A 20,818-nucleotide genomic window follows, 5' to 3' on the forward strand; every position below is an offset into this window, starting at 1 on the left:
TGGGCAGATTAATTTCTGGCCCCACAGTGCTTCTACTTATGAGTAATAATCAAAGATCAGCTTGTTAACTGGGCAGCGTTAGGTAATTCTCTAACACCATGCTGAATTGATTTGCCGTCAGAATGTGTTTTCTTGCCGAGAGGCAATACAAGGCTTACATGAAGTAGGAACTGTTAAAGATATCCCAAAAGGAAATGTACTTTCAATCACTGCAGCATCAGCTTATGTTTGAACAATGCACCCCATGCAAATACACATGTTTCAACAAAAATACAAGTGTTTTTTTATTATTGATGGGGGGTACACTTGGTAGGTATTTTATTCTTAGAATGTAAAATTTAATTTTAAAAGTAAAAAGTCACCGCAGTAAACTATTGTTTACCTCCAAGTCTTTTTTCTCTAAATAAGTTATTATTATTATTATTATTATTATTATTATTATTATTATTATTATGTGTGAGCTTGTGAGAGTAATGTAGACACACTAATGATCTGTCTTTCCTATAATTTTATAATATTTATTACATCTAATTACTCATTTATTCTAGATGATTCAACCTTAAATCCTCGACTTTTAAGATATGCCTTAGACAAAGTTTCATGGCCTCGCAAGCAAGTTTATAGCAGGTGTAGGAATGATGCTGTAAATATAGCATTTCAATTTGAGTCACAATTACTGTAAAACCTAACTCCAGACACATTTTATAAAATAAATTTTGTATAGATTTGGGAAGAGTTACATTTCTTTCAGGTTTTTATTTCTTTCCTTTTTTGTTCACAATAGGGGATATTTTCTCCCCTGTCTGCAAAAGCGATGAGGTGTATGGTTATTGTGGGGATATAAAGGTACAGAGAGCCAATAAAACATTGTCAGTGGTTTAAACCCTAAATCATTTTACTGAAATGCATTTTTGAATTTGTCCACTGACAGAAAAAAATGGTGAACTTACCCCAAGAGGGATACAGAAGATAATAAAATCCTAACAGAAGCTCTAATGCCGCGTGCACACGAGCGGACTTTATGGCAGACTTGGTCCGGCGTACCGGATTTCGACGGACAATTCGATCGTGTGTGGGCTCTAGCGGACTTTGTTTTCTCAAAAGTTGGACGGACTTAGATTTGAAACATATTTCAAATCTATCCGATGGACTCGAGTCCGGTCAAAAAGTCCGCTCGTCTGTATGCTAGTTCGACGGACAAAAAGCCACACTAGGGCAGCTATTGGCTACTGGCTATGAACTTCCTTATTTAAGTCCGGTCGTAGGTCATCACATACGAATTCGTCGGACTTTGGTTGATTGTGTGCAGGCAAGTCCGTTCATTCAGAAAGTCCTTCGTAAAGTCCGTCAAAAAGTCTGCCGTGCAAAGTCTGCCGTAAAGTCCGCTCGTGTGTACGCGGCATAAGTCTTTCCCTCTCTTTCTAAAAAAATACAAAAACATTTGATCTTAAAACAAATCCTAATGCCTAAGCACAATTTAGCAACTTTAACATGTGTTAGTAAAACTGTACATATCATCCCAACTACTTTGTGCATCCAGGTGGATTATACTGCGTTTTTTCAGGACAAATTGGGCTTTCCGTTGGTGGTAAATAATAAAGGATATCTCCTAATTTTTTTATTATCAAAGGAAAACTCGTCCAAAATACTAAAAAAAAAACCTTAAAAAAATAGCTATATATTTCTTGCTACTACCATAACCTTCCACCAAAGAACAACCCAAATTTAATTCTCCTGCTCCTGACAATTGCAGTGATATCACATATGGGCATGTTACTGTAGTTGTTGTTTGTACCTGTAGTACAGCCCAAAAACAATATTGCACATTTTGCCTTTTTTTTGTTTGCTACCTAAAACACACTGAAACTAACAGTAACTGACACTGATACTAATTCAAAAAAAAAATCCTGTCCAAAAGAAAATACTGACCCTTGACCTTTCATCCTGACCTTGACCTAACCACTAATGCCCTGTACACACAATAGGATTTTCCGACAACAAATGTTGGATGTGAGCTTGTTGTCAGAAAGTCCGATGGTGTCAAATCTGCCAACATATGTTTGAGAGCAAGTTCCGAGCATGTGTACACAATTCCGATGCACAAAAGTCCACGCATGCTCGGAATCAAGCAGAAGAGCCGCACTAGCTATTGAACTTAATTTTTCTTGGCTTGTCATACGTGTTGTACCTCACCGCGTTGTTGACGTTCGGAATTTCCGTGACCGTGTGTATGCAAGACAAGTTTGAACCAACATCCGTCTGGAAAAATTCCACGGTTTTGTTGTCGGAATGTCCGATCGTTTGTACGCGGCATAACCCTGGCACTGACCTAGATCTAACCTTGACCTAGTTTTTTTTATTCATATATTTTATTTCATTTATTTTTTGTTGTTGTTATTATTATTATTATTTTATTTTTCTCTGCATGGAATTGCAGAGAAAGAAACATGGGGACGTGCTTCACAGTGACTGATCACTGTGATAGCTAATCAGAAGCTTTCACAGCTATCAGGTGAGGTTACATATTTCAGTACAGTCGGCGTAAAGGGGTTAAAGTTACAATAAGCTAGTTGATTTAAATAATTTATAGGCAAATATATATATTTACTGTACAATTGCATAGTTAGGTTAAGAAAAATAGACCAAGTTGAACAAAATCATACAATTCCCAGCACTCTAAACAAACCAGAGGAAGACAAGAAACTCTAATACAGACTAGCTAAATTAACTATAACAGGGAAACATTATATCAAAAGTTGGAAAAGTTGGCTGATCAGTCTAAGCCTGCTTACTACCCTTCTCAGACTGTATGATGCATGCATTTTTTTTAGCTCCTAGTGCCAGATACAGTAAACCTTATTTGCCATGTATCTGTGCAAGTAAACAGTGCATCTAGGTCAGCTTGGAATGTAGATATATTTTGCAAAAGATTGTATACCACTACATAGCTTTGTGTCATGTACAAACACAGTAACAGGGGTATTTAAATATAATCTTATGCCCCGTACACACGGTCGGATTTTCCGGCGGAAAATGTGTGATCGGAGCGTGTTTTCGGAAATTCCGACCGTGTGTGGGCTCCATCAAACTTTTTCCATCGGATTTTCTGACACACAAAGTTTGAGAGCAGGCGATAAAATTTTCCGACAACAAAATCCGGTCGCGTCAATTCCTACCGTGTGTGGACAATTCCGACACACAAAGTGCCACGCATGCTCAGAAGAAATTCCGAGAAGGAACAGCTCGGTCTGGTAAAATTAGCGTTCGGAATGGATAGAGCACTTCTTTCTTTCTTATTTGTTGTGATTCCCTCAATATATTATGATTTGTCACATGTGACCAAAAATCTATATCTTTTTTTTGTGTTTTTTTTTTGTTTTTTTCAAGCCTGATGTGATTTTTTTTTTTTTTTTTTAGTTATTTAACATCCAGAATATTTTTGCGTGTGTTTTGTGTGTCAAGTTACCACAACACCATTATTATCTTGTATTATTTAATCTCAAGGAGATTGCTTGGTGTTGGTGTCTCTTGTTAATTTCACATTGTATTTCTGAAATGTACCTGCCTCCTCACAAACAAACTGTCCTTTCTGAAGGAAAACACGTAGGCGAGACTAATTGAAACCAAAAAACCTTTATTAAGGGCTCACAACCAAACAAAGAGGGAGGCAACGCTGGAGAAACAGCAGATGAAGCTTTTGGCCCCCAGGGCACACATCAATTATTTTACTGCAAAATTGGTGGCCTGAGGAGTCCATATATAAGGGAGTGCAGTCTGGTCCAGAAGTCCCAGAGATCCTGAAAGCAGCAGGTGACATCTGTGTCCCCAAGCTGTGGTCATACAAGAGACTGTATCTTTTGCCAGACCAGACTGAACCCAGGTCATCACTCTCTGGTCTTCCTTCCACGCTTCCTTCCACGCTGTGGCTGTGGGGGGGTGGAGTTGTGGCAGGAGGAGGAGGAGGATGTTCCAACTCACTCAGGTGGGTATTGTGTGTGATTTTGCCCCTCACCCCCTTAGTTAAGACTTTATAAAGAAGGTCCTCACACAGCTGGCATTGGCCCTCCTGCATGCCCTGCAGTTTGGTGGTAGCCATGCAGGCAAAGGCCTCTTCAGGAGTGGGGTGGCTCTGAGGGACGCAGAAGCCTCCTGAATTAACCTGTGAGCTGAATCCTGCACATGACTGCCCTTCCTGGGTCTTTTGTTTGGATGGATGAGGGGAGGGACCTGCGATTCTGTCAGGCTCCTACTGGTCCCAGGCTTCTCCTGGCTGCCACTTAGCCCCGCCTCCTCCTGGCTGCCACTAACCCCTGCCTCCTCCTGGCTGTCACATTCCACAGCCTCCTCCTGTGTGCCACATTCCAGAGCCTCGTCCTGGCTGAGGTCTTACTGTGTATGAAAAAGGGACATAGTTTTAGTTTTTACTTCATCAATCACACACAATTTACATCTCATGACTGTTGCAAATTGAATGTTAACAAATATAAAAGACTATCATTCTGAGCCCAGCATTTTTCATTCTTGTCCCAATTATTTTTGCCCACTACTGTCTATTGATATGTAAAACACTTTATTAAATCAGCAATTAGTGATCAATAATAACATCTAGTAAACATCATTTATTTATTGACCAGAAATCTGTAGAACAATGCTATACCTGGCTCAAGCTGGGCTCCTCAACTTCTTCCTGGCTGGAAGTCCCAGGTTGGACATCGGAAGCCTCAGCTGGGGTGGAAGGAAGAGTGGAAGGAAGGGTTGAGAGGGATTCCCTGACTCCAGTCTAGTCTCACAGAAATCGCAGTCTCTCATAGTACCAACGCCTGGGGACATAAACGTCATCTGCAGTTTCCAGCAGTTTCTCCAGCGCTGCCTGCCTCTTTTATTTATGATTATAATGAGGATGTTTTACCTGCCACAGACTGGGCAGCTCCCTGTACTTGTCTATGAACAGGGGGAGGAAGTTGTGGTCATTGAAGCCATCCATTTTATCTGCAAGACACAACACGAGACAAACCCTAATGTCAGGCAAAACTCTCCTAATCTTGTTACAATATAGGCCTCAATCTAGAAGCAGTATAGGCCCAAGTTTAGATCTTACCTTCGTTATCATGATCGGCGCCTCCGATATTCCTTCCTCCGCTCACAGATCTACGTACTACGCACGTGTGTTATGCTTTATACACACTGCGCATGCGTGAACTCCGCCCGCCCCTCTATTCTCCGCCCCTTCTTGTTTGGCACAGTGGGGAAAGAGCACATGGCGGAGACACAGCAGGTGCATGCTAATTACAGCAACGAGGAGGAGGGGGAGGAAAGCCTGGAGCCAGAAATGTCACAATCCAGGAGGAGACGATTTAAGGCCTCAAATATGTCCTTTGGGGAGATGGTGGAGATGGTGGACATCTGAAGAGGGCCGACTATGAGAGGAAGTATGGACCTTACCCCAACCCCAATGTCAGAAAGGCCAAGATCATGGCGAAAGTGGTCAAGAGTCTGCACCGGAATTTCGGGGTACGATGATCGAAAGATCAGCTCAGGAAATGGTGGTCGGTCCTCAGATTAAGAGAGCAGTACAGAAAGATCCAGAGAGTGCTGCAAAAAAGTAAGTAGTTGTCCTGTGTTCCTATTCTTTATGTTTATTTCGTTCGTGCTGCTCCATGTGCTTTTCTTAACTGTTATCCAGTTTAAAATGGCAACTTTCATGTTCATGGGCACATTATTCGTATTCGTTCGTATAAAACATTATTCGTTCGGCCTAGAAAACACCAATGTTTTGGCCATATGCATTTGCCCACATTTTTTATGGCCTACTTGTCTGAAAATAATTTGGTTGTGTAGATGGGTTTGTAACTAGAATGAAATGCAAACTAGATTCTGTGTAAGGAGAGGACACTCAGCAGTTTTCACATCTGGACTATGGAGCACTAGTGTGGGACACAAGAACACTCTTTTTGTTAGGGGGCCCACACAGGTGCTCCAGTGTATACTATAGGGGTGTCTCCATCTGTTAAGCTTGTACAAAACAGGTAAAGTATTGAAGCTTGACAAAGGACAATAAAAATTCTACATCTTGGAACTCTGCCAAAATAGACAATTGTACCCCACTTCCAAGCAATGTTTCATATTCCTTTTTCTGCCATCAAATATCTGTGTGCTAAGTATACCTATTTTTTTTTACATAGGGGAGAAAAGACTCGGACACCCCTCATCCGAGGAGACCACATACCCCCCACCTCTGGAAGAAGGGGAAATCCACCCAAGCCAAGCAGAGCAGGAGGAGGAAGACGTGGTGGAAATTGGCACCACAACAGGTGAGTGTCTGCGACCACAGGCTCAGGTAAGAGATGGATGCCGGCATATTTATAATACATGGTGTGTTTTTGTTTCTATCTTTTTAGGTGTTTGTGATGTTGTGGATCCAGGGCATTTTATCTTGGAAAGTACACAGATCCTGATTGGGGAGATCATGGGGTGTAATAGGGACTTGGAAAATATCCTGAAAAACATCAATGATGTTCAACAAAAAATGAAGAACATCATTGATGTTTTAGGGAAAGTTTAAAACCCCTCCAAATCCCTTGGGTTTTTTGTGTGCTAAAAATTTTTAGCATTTTTTGAAATATTTGCGAAAAGCCAAATAGCCAAATTTTGAAGATGTACACAGTGTGTCAACATGTGCTATCTGCCATCACGGGAGATCAATGGACGCGTTTTGGGGGTGCAACCCCTTCCTCAATAATAAAGTAGCTGTGAGGAAGGGGTTGCACCCCAAAAACACGTCCCTTGATCCCCCATGATGGCAGCTAGCACATGTTGACATTCGTCAATTTGTGTGCATCTTCAAAATTTGGCTTTTCCTGGGGTGACTTCACCCCATTTGAATGCAATATCAAACACAGTTTGTAAATACTCATGTCTGATATTGCCTTCAAGTTCTACCAAATGTGAACTTTGTAAGTTCAAGATTTGTGTCTTTCTTGTTGGTTTTAAACATGCCTGTTTTATCTTAAATGGACATTTCTACTTTTTCTAATGTGACCCCAAAAATTGTTATACAACAAACATGTTGGTTTGTTTTAAAAACCTTCTCTAAATGCACATGTGATTGTGCTGGTATTAAAAAGATTGTTAATCAAGAATGTGTGGATTATTGTCTCAATGCTCCAACATTTTTGTGGTGCTCTAATTGGTGTTTTCTGTGACAATGGGTGTTATTTCCTAAGAGCAAATCCACTTTGCACTACAAGTGCAGTTTCAAGTGCACTTGTAGTGCAAAATGTCTTTGCCTTTAGTAAATAACACCCAACAGTGCTTTGTAAGGTTACACAATCACGCCATTTTCAGGACTCATTTCTGTCAGGGTCAGCTAAAAGAAACACAAGCAGTAAATGTCACCAAAGATTTTAATAGTTATTTTTTTTTATTATTTGAAAAAGGTTTCAGACATTGTCTGGCATATTGATAGCCTCCCTACCCGCAAAGTATTCAAGGTATCTTAGCCAGACATCAAGGGCACTCAGGGGGGTAAGAAAGGACGGCCACTTTCAAGCGCCGTCAGGGTTGTTTCATTTAGAATTCCGGCCTCAGACCCAACTGAGCCAGCATAGTTGGCAGAATGTTGCCATAAAAAGTTGTGTAAAACACAACACGCCAGGATAATATGATTTAGTTTATACTCCGCCATGTGTATGGGTGTAAAAAATAGGCGGAACCGGCTGGCCATGATTCCAAATGTGTTCTCCACCACTCTTCTGGCTCTGGCCAGCCGGTAATTAAAAACCCTCTGGTCTGGGGTGAGGGTCCTCATCGGGAATGGCCGCATAAGATGGTCCCCCAGCGCAAACACTTCATCTGCAACGAAGACGAATGGGAGTCCTTTCACATTGTCTTCTGGACGTGGCAAGTCCAAGCTGCCATTCTGGAGATGCCTGTAGAAATCCGTCTGGGTGATGACTCCACCATCGTACATCCGGCCATTCTTCCCCACGTCCACATACAGGAACTCGTAAGTAGCCGACACCACCGCCAACATCACAATACTATTGAACCCCTTGTAATTATAATAGTATGACCCCGAGTTGGGTGGTGGGACAATGTGGACGTGTTTCCCATCAATTGCCCCTCCGCAGTTAGGAAAGTCCCACCGCTAGGCAAAGTGGAAGGCCACAGCCTGCCATTCCTGTGGCGTGGAAGGAAACTGTGGAGTCAAACAACAACAAAAATTAGTCATTTTGCACATAAACAGGGAAAGCAGATTAGACACAAACATTCTTGGCCAACATCAAGATAACATTTATTTGATGGAGTTTTTAAAGACCAAAGTATAAGGTACATGTATCAGATTTCCCCCCCCATGGGCCATTTTTAACATTTTGGGGGGGAGCTCTTGGACAGGTAACCCTCTCCACTTCATTGAGAGATGAATGCCTAAATAATGGGTATTACTTTAGCCAGCCCCTCCTTAGTTACACTATTGGCAGCCCACTGGACAGGTAAGAAGTGTCATAATACAAAGATATAAATACACATTGTACACATTTGAGCACATTTGGAAATTCTACTTTACCTATCAAGATAATAATAGTATACAAAAACTTTAAACAGTACCATTTGAAAGTAAACAGGCAGGCCCTTGCACTACATGCTTTGGGGAATTCATCCATACATCTGACCACAAAAGAGATGGGTATAGTGTGTATGGGTTTGGCAAAGTCAGCAGATAGATGATTGAGGATAGATAGAGAATTGGTATCAGCTGACTTAGCAGTTGGGGGAAGGGAGGGTTCCAAATGATTTGGGGACCCCCCAAAAAAAGTCTCTGGCACTCTGCCTGAATTTAAAGCACAAATCACATTTTAAAACATTTTAGGGGGTGTTTGGGGTAAAGCACTACTATGGAGCTGATAAAATACATTGTTAAGTGACTACATGAGGTGAATATAGGGCCAGGAGACCATGCTGGGGAGGTAAGTGAAGGCAAATATGTATGAAGGAGAAAAAAAATACAAATAATTACATAAAAATCCAGCATGCATGAGGACAAAGGGGACATTCACAGCATATTAAAATCATGGTAATTTGGGAATGAGGAAAGAAATACAATATATTATCAAACATTAAATACAATAAAATGTGATGTTATAGGATAAAAATCTTACCTTAATATACTCCTTCTGCAGGACCTGGATAATGATCCCCAGAGCCTGGGGGGAGATGCCTTTTGAGAACTTCCAGTCCTGCAGGCTTCTCCCTGTCGCCAAGTACTGCAGGGTGGCGACAAGCCTCTGCTCCGGAGTGATGGCTTGCCTCATGCAGTTATCCTGCCTGCTAATATAGGGGGTCAGCAAAGCCAACAAACAGTGAAATACGGGGTCCGTCTTCCGGAGAAAGTTCCTGAAATCATCAGGATTATTCTCACGGATCTCACGGAGCAAAGGCATATGACAGAACTGGTCACGCTGAAGCAACCAATTCTTGGTCCATGAACTCCTCCCCACCCTGTTCATGGACTGGACTTGTGTCAAGGTCAGGACCCCAACACCAAGCCCGAACTCTACGAGGAGTACGTATATGCAACATGGCTAGAAAACGGTCGGCTGCTCAGAACGAAGTAACAGACCTCACTGAAGAACAGCAAGGCCTGTGAAGAGCGACCCGAAAAACAGTAACGAACGAACAAGAACACAATTACAAGAGTCACGTGTAACTCGCTGCACGCACTGAAGACCAGATACAAACCCACAAGCACAAACTGAACAGCAGAAAACGATCTGAAAACCACGAGTCTGAAAAAGCACGAATCGTCTCTCACCAAACTTTTACTAACACGAGATTAGCAAAAGGAGCCCAAAGGGTGCCGCGCTTGGTTCTGAACTGGCCTTTTCTAGTCTCATCGTACGTGGTGTATGTCATCGCGTTCTTGCCGATTGGAAATTCTGACAACTTTGTGCGACCATGTGTACGCAAAACAAGTTTGAGCCAACATCCGTTGGAAAAAATCCATTGATTTTGTTGTCGGAATGTCCGATCAATGTCCAATCGTGTGTACGGGGCATTACACACTTAGACTATTCACTGTGCAAACCATAAACCGATTTCTCTAAATGTAGATTCAATCCAGTTTTCTATCCATGTATATGCCGAATTTATTTAGACCTTATCTTATACATAGATCATCTTAGAATTTGAGTCAAACATACTAGAGAAGTCCAGATATACTGTATCCTTGGATGCCCTTCTCTCTATGATTCCGCTTAATTCCTCCTAAAAATTAAACAGATTTGTTTGACAACATCTGCCTTTCATAACTTCATGCTGGCTTTTGCCTATGATTATTTTCTAGCAGCTATTCTGGCATGTAGCCCTTACCTCCTGTAAATAACATCAGTGTAAAAAGTTTATTTTTAAATCAGAGCTTGCTCTTTATACAGTATGGGCACTAACTGTTAAACTACTGTCAAATTAACCAATACTTAATTTAAAAATAATGCTGGCTTTTACTGACAGTTGATCCAGAAGTAGTGCATTCATTCAAGAACATTCACTTGGTGTTTTGACCCTCACTGATTTTGTCTGACTGTCTTTGTCAATCAGTGTTAGTCAGCCTATTGCCACAGCTGTTGTATATCATTGAATGGCTATCACTGTCAGCCATTCTGTTTGAGTTTTAAGAAAGGAATAAGGAATAACATACTTCCAAAAATAAATTATTAGGGTATTATGAATTACCTTGAGTTTTACCAACTACAATATGTTCTTATCCCATTGAAATAAATATGGAGGGTTATGGATTACCCCTGCTTGAATTATAAATATGTACTATTTTGTCTGTTCCTTTGATGGGCTATTCTGGTAAAGCTCTGATAATATTGATGGTGACACCATAAACATTAATAGCTATAATAATAAACATAATGCTCAAAGAAGCAAATGTCTTATTTATTTACAAAGAGAGTAAAACCCTAACATAGAAATCTAAAAGAATATTACAGAGCATATAGAAATAAAAATCCATCCTCAGAGTTCTGTATCTTAGCTGGACACCAGGAAGAGAGAGGACAATCATAGATGGCCCTTGCACTTTTATGCCACTCACAGACACAGGAAGTATGGTACTACCGTAAATATCCTCCAGCAGATGGTGTTGTTACACTGCAGGCAAGTTACTTGGTCCGGGTCAGCATTCTAGTCCCCCAGCTGGCCCTTTGATATTGTTGAAAGCCAGAAAATCAGCCTTTTTAGTCTCCCCATCACCAGGAGGTCTGAGGCAATGCTTGCTTATCTCCATGCCCTGCCACTATGGGGTATGTGTGAACTCCCTTCCAGAGGCAGGATCCTGGTATGCAATCTTTTGTTACACACACTGCTGTGTAATCCTGTTCTACTGGCATTCCAATATAATTTCCAGCAATGTCCAGATGGCTTAAATATAACCAGTTAATAAATTGGAAAAATAAAAAACAAAAAGACACTACGCACCAAATTGAGTAAACTACAAATTATATTGAGCAGTAGGCTCAGAATACATAAGTATAAACACCATAACTATCCCCATAGATCCTAACAACCACTCGAATCCCCCTAAAAACCCCTCCCAGACTAGAACCATGGACCACCCTTGCTATAAGGGAACAGATGCAGTCCCAACACGGAGCTGAGCCCACCCTCCCCTATACAAAAACCTTCCCCCACACCAGGGGACCCTAAACCACCCCACAAGAAACTAGAGGTAGCACTCATTGACACCAAGTGCAGTGCTCCACCTTAAAGCCACAATGGACAAGTGAGGCACCTGCACTAGATGGGACAGAGATGCATACCTGCCCATAAGGGGCTGACATTCATATAGCACATACCTACAAAACCAGTCAGTCAAAAAGGTCAGTCAATGGCAGAGAAGGAAACCAAAAGGCTACAATAGGAGCTCACATTTCAAAAACCGGTGTTCAGCTGCTGCACTGGTAACATAAGGTGTATGAAAGAGCCTTGCACTTGACAGTCAATAGATTATGAACTGATTGGATGATCCATAACGGATGTGAAGGAGACCAGGTGTAAAGCAGTTATAAACATACAGGAAGAAAAACGGCGGCTAATACCCTCCTCTCTGCTGAGAGCCACCACTCAAAACCACTGATTCATGAGATCCCGGTGGGACAGTTCCTCAGGATCCAATGTCAGAAAGGCCAAGATCATGGCGAAAGTAGTCAAAAGTCTGCAGAAGAATTTCGGGGTACGACAATCCAAGGATCAACTCAGGAAGGGGTGGTCGGACCTCAAATTAAGGGAGCACAATCAGTATAGAAGGATCAGGAGAGCGCTGCAAAAAAGAAAGTAGTTGTCCTGTGTTCCTATTCTTTATGTTTATTACGTTCGTGCTGCTCCATGTGCTTTTCTTTACTGTTGTACAGTTTAAAATGGCAACTTTCATGTTCATGGGCACATTGTTCGTTCGTATGAAACATTGTTCATTCGGCATAGAAAACCCCATTGTTTTGGCCATATGCATTTGAATACCATTTTTCTGGCCTACTTCTCTTCAAATAATTTTGTTGTGTAGATGGGTTGTTAACTAGAATGTAATGCAAACTAGATTCTGTGTAAGGAGAGGACACTCAGCAGCTGTTTACACATCTGGACACTGGAGCACTAGTGTGGGACAACAGAACACCCTTTTTATTAGGGGTCTCACACAGGTGCTCCAGTGTATACTATAGAGGTGTCTCCTTCTGTGAAGCTTGTACAAAACAGGTAAGTATTCAAGCTTGACAAAGGAAAAAAATATTTATTCATCTTGTAACTCTGACCAAATAGACAATTGCACCCCACTTCCAAGCAATGTTTCATATTCCTATTTCTGCCATCAAATATCTGCTAAGTATACCTATTTTTTTTACATAGGAGAGAAAAGACTCGGAGGACACCCTTCATCAGAGGAGACCACAGACCCCCCCCCACCTCTGGAAGAAGGGGAAATCCACCAAAGCCATGCAGAGCAGGAGGAGGAAGACGTGGTGGAAATAGTCACCACAACAGGTGAGTGTCTGCGACCACAGGCTCAGGTAAGAGATGGATGCCGGCAGATTTATAATACATGGTATGTTTTTTTATTTTTTTTTTGTAGGTGATCGTGATGCTGTGGATCCAGCTCATTTCACCAGTGAGAGTGCACAGATCCTGATCGGGGAGATCATGGGGTGTAATAGGGACTTGGAAAACATCCAGAAAAACATCAATGAGGTTAAAAACAAAATGAACAACATCATTGATGTTTTAGGGAGAGTTTAAAAGACCTCCAAATCCCTTCCTTTTTTGTGGTATTTGTAATTGAAGAATTTGTAAAATTTTTTGACATTTTATAGAAAAGCCAAATTTTGAAGATGCACACAGTGTGTCAACATGTGCTCTCTGCCATCACGGGAGATCAATGTAGGCATTTTGGGGGAGCAATCCCTTCCTTAATAATAAAGTAGCTGTGAGGAAGGGGTTGCACCCACAAAACATGTCCCTTGATCCCCCGTGATGACAGCTAGCACATGTTGACATTCGGCAATTTGTGTGCATCTTCAAAATTTGGCTTTTCCAGGGGTGACTTCACCCCATCTGAACGCAATATCAAACACAGTTTATAAATACTCATATCTGATATTGCCTTCAATTCCTACAAAACTTGAACGTTGTAAGTTCCATATTTGTGTATTTCTTGTTTGTTTAAAACATGCCTGTTTTACCTTAAATGGACATTTCTACTTTTATTAATGTGACCCAAAAAATTGTTATACAACAAACATGTTGGTTTGTTTTAAAAACCTTTTATAAATGCACATGTGATTGTGCTGGTATTAAAAAGATTGATACTCAAGAATGTGTGGATTATTGTTTCAATGCTCCTTACATTTTGTGGTGGAAAAATTGTGGTTTTCAGTGACAATGGGGGTTATTGCCTAAGGGCAAATCCACTTTGCACTACAAGTGCAGTTTCAGTGCAGTCTCAAGTGCAATTGTAGTGCAAAGTAAATTAGACTTTAGTAAATAAAACCCAACAGTGCTTTTTTATGTTACACAATCACGCCATTTTCAGGACTCCCCACATTTCTGTCAGGGTCAGCTAAAAGAAACACAAGCAGCAAATGTCACCAAAGTTTTTAGTAGTTAAAATGCTTTTTTAATTTTAAAAATGTATCATACATTGTCTGGCATATTGATGGCCCCCCTACCCGCAAAGTATTCAAGGTATCTTAGACTGACCTCGCGGCCACTCGGGGGGGCAAGCCAGGACGGCCAGCCTCAAGCACCGTCAGGGTTGTTTCAGTTCCAGGAATTTCAGCCTCAGGCCCAACTGAGGCAGCATAGTTGGCAGAATTTTGCCTTAACCACTTCAGCCCCGGAAGGATTTACCCCCTTCCTGACCAGAGCACTTTTTACAATTTGGCACTCCGTCGCTTTAACTGCTAATTGCGCGGTCATGCAATGCTGTAACCAAACGAAATTTGCGTCCTTTTCTTCCCACAAATAGAGCTTTCTTTTGATGGTATTTGATCACCTCTGCCGTTTTTATTTTTTGCGCTATACACGGAAAAAGACCGAAAATTTTGAAAAAAAATGATATTTTCTACTTTTTGTTCTAAAAAAAATCCAATAAACTCAATTTTAGTCATACATTTAGGCCAAAATGTATTTGGCCACATGTCTTTGGTAAAAAAAATGTCAATAAGTGTATATTTATTGGTTTGCGCAAAAGTTATAGCGCCTACAAACTAGGGTACATTTTCTGGAATTTACACAGTCTTTAATTTATGACTGCCTATGTCATTTCTTGAGGTGCTAAAATGACAGGGCAGTACAAAACCCCCACAAATGACCCCATTTTGGAAAGTAGACACCCCAAGGAAATTGCTGAGAGGCATGTTGAGCCCATTGAATATTCATTTTTTTTGTCCCAAGTGATTGAATAATGAAAAAAAAAAAAAAAAAAATTACAAAAAGTTGTCACTAAATGATATATTGCTCACACAGGCCATGGGCATATGTGGAATTGCACCCCAAAATACATTTAGCTGCTTCTCCTGAGTATGGAGATACCACATGTGTGGGACTTTTTGGGAGCCTAGCCGCATACGGGGCCCCGAAAACCAATCACTGCCTTCAGGATTTCTAAGGGCGTACATTTTTGATTTTACTCCTCACTACCTATCACAGTTTTGAAGGCCATAAAATGCCCAGATGGCACAAACCCCCCCCCCAAATGACCCCATTTTGGAAAGTAGACACCCCAAGCTATTTGCTGAGAGGCATGTTGAGTCCATGGAATATTTTATATTTTGACACAAGTTGCGGGAAAGTGACAATTTATTTATTTATTTTTTTTTTTTTTGCACAAAGTTGTCACTAAATGATATATTGCTCACACAGGTCATGGGCATATGTGGAATTGCACCCCAAAATACATTCTGCTGCTTCTCTTGAGTACGGGGATACCACATGTGTGGGACTTTTTAGGAGCCTAGCCGCGTACGGGACCCCGAAAACCAATCACCGCCTTCAGGATTTCTAAGGGTGTACATTTTTGATTTCACTCTTCACTGCCTATCACAGTTTCGGAGGCCATGGAATGCCCAGGTGGCACAAACCCCCCCCAAATGACCCCATTTTGGAAAGTAGACACCCCAAGCTATTTGCTGAGAGGCATGGTGAGTATTTTGCAGCTCTCATTTGTTTTTGAAAATGAAGAAAGACAAAAAAAAAAAATTTTTTTTTTCTTTTTTTAATTTTCAAAACTTTGTGACAAAAAGTGAGGTCTGCAAAATACTCACTATACCTCTCAGCAAATAGCTTGGGGTGTCTACTTTCCAAAATGGGGTCATTTGGGGGGGGTTTGTGCCACCTGGGCATTCCATGGCCTCCGAGACTGTGATAGGCAGTGAAGAGTGAAATCAAAAATTTACGCCCTTAGAAAGCCTGAAGGCGGTGCTTGATTTTCGGGGTCCCATACGTGGCTAGGCTCCCAAAAAGTCTCACACATGTGGTATCCCCGTACTCAGGAGAAGCAACAGAATGTATTTTGGGGTGTAATTTCACATATTCCCATGGCATGTTTGAGCAATATATCATTTAGTGACAACTTTGTGCAAAAAAAAAAAAAAAAAAAATAATTTGTCTCTTTCCCGCAACTTGTGTCACAATATAAAATATTCCATGGACTCGACATGCCTCTCAGCAAATAGCTTGGGGTGTCTACTTTCCAAAATGGGGTTATTTGGGGGGGGGTTGAACTGTCCTGGCATTTTATGCACAACATTTAGAAGCTTATGTCACACATCACCCACTCTTCTAACCACTTGAAGACAAAGCCCTTTCTGACACTTTTTGATTACATGAAAAAATTATTTTTTTTTGCAAGAAAATTACTTTGAACCCCCACACATTATATATTTTTTTAAAGCAAATGCCCTACAGATTAAAATGGTGGGTGTTTAATTTTTTTTTTTCACACAGTATTTGCGCAGCGATTTTTCAAACGCATTTTTTGGGGAAAAAACACACTTTTTTACATTTTAATGCACTAAAACACACTATATTGCCCAAATGTTTGATGAAATAAAAAAGATGATCTTAGGCCGAGTACATGGATACCAAACATGACATGCTTTACAATTGCGCACAAACGTGCAGTGACAACAAAATAAATACATTTTTAAAAGCCTTTAAAAGCCTTTACAGGTTACCACTTTAGATTTACAGAGGAGGTCTACTGCTAAAATTACTGCCCTCGATCTGACCGTCGCGGTGATACCTCACATGCATGGTGCAATTGCTGTTTACATTTGACGCCAGACCGACGCTTGCGTTCGCCTTAGCGCGAGAGCAGGGGGGACAGGGGTGCTTTTTTTTTTTTTTTTTTTTTTTTTTTCTTTATTATTTTTTTGCTTTTTTATCTTATTTTAAAACTGTTCCTTTCATTTTTTTTTTTTTTTAATCATTTTTATTGTTATCTCAGGGAATGTAAATATCCCCTATGATAGCAATAGGTAGTGACAGGTACTCTTTTTTGAAAAAATTGGGGTCTATTAGACCCTAGATTTCTCCTCTGCCCTCAAAGCATCTGACCACACCAAGATCTGTATGATAAAATGCTTTCCCAATTTCCCAATGGCGCTATTTACATCCGGCGAAATCTAAGTCATAAAATGCTCGTAGCTTCCGGTTTCTTAGGCCATAGAGATGTTTGGAGCCACTCTGGTCTCTGATCAGCTCTATGGTCAGCTGGCTGAATCACCGGCTGCATTCTCAGGTTCCCTGTTGAGACAGGAGAGCCAGAGAAAAACACGGAAGACGGTGGGGGGGGGGGCATTCTCTCCCACTGCTTGTAAAAGCAGTCTAGAGGCTAATTAGCTGCTAGGATTGCTTCTACATGAAAGCCGACCGCTGGCTGAAAAGAATGATACCAAGATGATACCTAAACCTGCAAGCATCATTCTGGTATAACCACTCAAAGTCGTGAATGCTGTACCTGAAGACAAAAATATGGTTAACAATAAAGCACAGTAAACGGTAAAGTATAAAAAATTGCAGACCTGAAAAGCAAACATGATAAAACATAATAACAATAAAACATTGCAGAATAGAATACAGTAAAAAAGAGCAGAACAATAGAGAGAATAGAGAAAGAGAGAATAGAGAGAGAACAATAAAACGACAACTATTATTTTTTATTTTATATTTTTGTTTGTGTTTTTTTTTTTTTTTTTTTTTTACACTTTTTTTGTAACTGTAACTTTTATAACTGTAACCGGTTCCAGGTTCGGGTCTCTCAAAATGCGATGGCATCTTGGGAGACCCTGTGAAAGTGTGTCCTAGTCTGTGCAATGCTGTACCCTACGCTAATACTCAGCTAGTGAATGGTAGCGTTCAAAACATTCACCAATGCAAAGACCAGGATTGTCAGGACAGGAGGGACAATAATAGTGGGTGTCACGCCTATATCCGCGCTTGCTGCAGACACAACATCTTTTTTGGGGGGGTTCGTTGGGTAGGGGTACTCGGGAGGACATAAAAATGCCTCTCATGCAGCCGACTGCATTTGGTTGGGGATGTGAATGGGGGAAGTACGGGCGCTGCAGAAGTTGTGGGTTCCCAATTAGGATTGGCGAATGCAGCAGGAAGGGCACTATGGGCACGACGGGCCTGTGTTTGTCTTCTTGGTGGCAGCGGGACACTATTTGTGCTTGCCACCTCACCAGCTTGAACTGCACTTATGGGACTCGCCATGTCACCAAGTGTTACTGCAGTGCTGGTTTGACTACGACCGGGGTGTACTAGGCCGCTGGCGCTTGCCAGTTCACCAAAACGCTACCAAAAAAACTGTTAACGATCGCAGGGATCAGGCCTGACTCTGCGAACGCTGCAGTTATGCATTTAGTGTTTTGTAAGTGACAGTGATCGATCGATACTGCACTTGGGTGGGCTGGGCTGGGCCGGGCGGAGGGGCAAAACGCAGGTGCTAGCAGGTATCTGGGCTGATCCCGCTAACACTGCGTTTTTGGGAACCCTAAACTGCTGGGGACGCCAGTATAGATCTGATCGGATCAGATATTGATCAGTTCAGATACTATACCACTAAGGGAGGTGTACAGTGCGTGCGTGGGTGTTAGCGCTACTGGCACTAACCTGACGCTGCCTGGGGCTGGTGCTTGCCAGTTCACCAAAACGCTACAAAAAAAACTGTTAGCGATCGCAGGGATCAGGCCTGACTCTGCGAACGCTGCAGTTATGCGTTTAGTGTTTTGTAAGTGACAGTGATCGATCGATACTGCACTTGGGTGGGCTGGGCTGGGCCGGGCGGAGGGGTAAAACGCAGTTGCTAGCAGGTATCTGGGTTGATCCCGCTAACACTGCGTTTTTGGGAACCCTAAACTGCTGGGGACGCTAGTATAGATCTGATCGGATCAGATATTGATGCGTTCAGATACTATACCACTAAGGGAGGTGTACGGTGCGTGGGTGTTAGCGGTACTGGCACTAACCTGACGCTGCCTGGGGCTGGTGCTTGCCATTTCACCAAAATGCTACCAAAAAAACTGTTAGCGATCGCAGGGATCAGGCCTGACTCTGCGAACGCTGCAGTTATGCGTTTAGTGTTTTGTAAGTGACAGTGATCGATCGATACTGCACTTGGGTGGGCTGGGCCGAGCTGGGCGGAGGGGCAAAACGCAGGTGCTAGCAGGTATCTGGGCTGATCCCACTAACACTGTGTTTTTGGGAACCCTAAACTGCTGGGGACGCTAGTATAGATCTGATCGGATCAGATATTGATCTGTACAGATACTATACCACTAAGGGAGGCGTATGCTGCGTGCCTGGGTGTTAGCGGTACTGGCGCTAATCTGACGCTGCCTGGGGCGACGCATATCACCGCCGGGCGATCAGGGGGCTAAATAAACGACGGGTGCCCTGACACTATAAAAAATAAACAAACTAACCAGCGTCACCCGTAACGGTTATACAGTGATCAGTGGTGAAAGGGTTAACTAGGGGGCAATCAAGGGGTTAAAACATTTATTAGATAGTATATGGGGGTCCCTGTCGCTATAAAACTCTGACGGCGAACCTAAATATTTACGTCCCTAACTAGCATCACCAGCGACACTAATACAGCGATCAGAAAAATGATCGCTTAGCGACACTGGTGACAGGGGGTGATCAAGGGGTTAAAACTTTATTAGGGGGGGTTAGGGGGGTACCCTAGACCTACAGGGGGCCTAACACTCACTGCCCTGACACTGTAACTGTCACAAACTGACACCAATACAGTAATCAGATAAAAAAAAAAAAAAAAAAAAAAAACCTGCTTGGTGTCAGTTTGTGACAGGGGGGGGTGATTGGGGGGGGATCGGGGGGCGATCGGGGGGGGGATCGGGGTGTTTAGTGTGCCTGGCATGTTCTACTGTGTGTAGTGTGTTGTGCACTTACATTGCAGTCTTCTCTCCTCGGCCCGGAACGGAAAATACCGAGCCGAGGAGAGATGACATCATTTCCTCTGCCTCTGTGTACAATACAGAGGCAGGGAAATGATCCCATTGGCTGAGAGCGATCGCGAGGGGGGGGCCACGAATGGATGGCCTCCCCCTCACCTCCGATCGCCGGGGGAGATTTGCCGACCGCCGCAGGCACCGGGGGGGGGTCCGATTGGACCCCCCACCCGCGGGCAGGCAAGGACGTACATATACGTCCTTTTGCCTGCCCGTGCCGCTCTGTCGACGTATATAGTCGTGCGGCGGTCGGCAAGTGGTTAAAAAGTTGTGCAGAACACAGCACGCCAGGATTATATGATTCAGTTTATACTCCGCCATGTGTATGGGTGTAAGAAATAGGCGGAACTGGCTGGCCATGATTCCAAATGTGTTCTCCACCACTCTTCTGGCTCTGGCCAGCCAGTAATTAAAAACCCTCTGGTCTGGGGTGAGGGTCCTCATCGGGAATGGCCGCATAAGATGGTCCCCCAGTGCAAACGCTTCATCCGCAACGAAGACGAATGGGAGTCCTTCCACATTGTCTTCTGGAGGTGGCAAGTCCAAGCTGCCATTCTGGAGACAACTGTAGAACTCTGTCTGGGTGATGACTCCACCATCGGACATCCGGCCATTCTTCCCCACATCCACATACAGGAACTCATAAGTAGCCGACACCACCGCCAACATCACAATACTATTGAACCCCTTGTAGTTGTAATAGTATGACCCCGAGTTGGGTGGTGGGATGATGTGGACGTGTTTCCCATCAATTGCCCCTCCGCAGTTAGGAAAGTCCCACCACTGGGCAA

This window comes from Aquarana catesbeiana, linkage group LG02 (assembly GCF_042186555.1).
Source record: "Aquarana catesbeiana isolate 2022-GZ linkage group LG02, ASM4218655v1, whole genome shotgun sequence".
Lineage (NCBI taxonomy): Eukaryota > Metazoa > Chordata > Amphibia > Anura > Ranidae > Aquarana > Aquarana catesbeiana.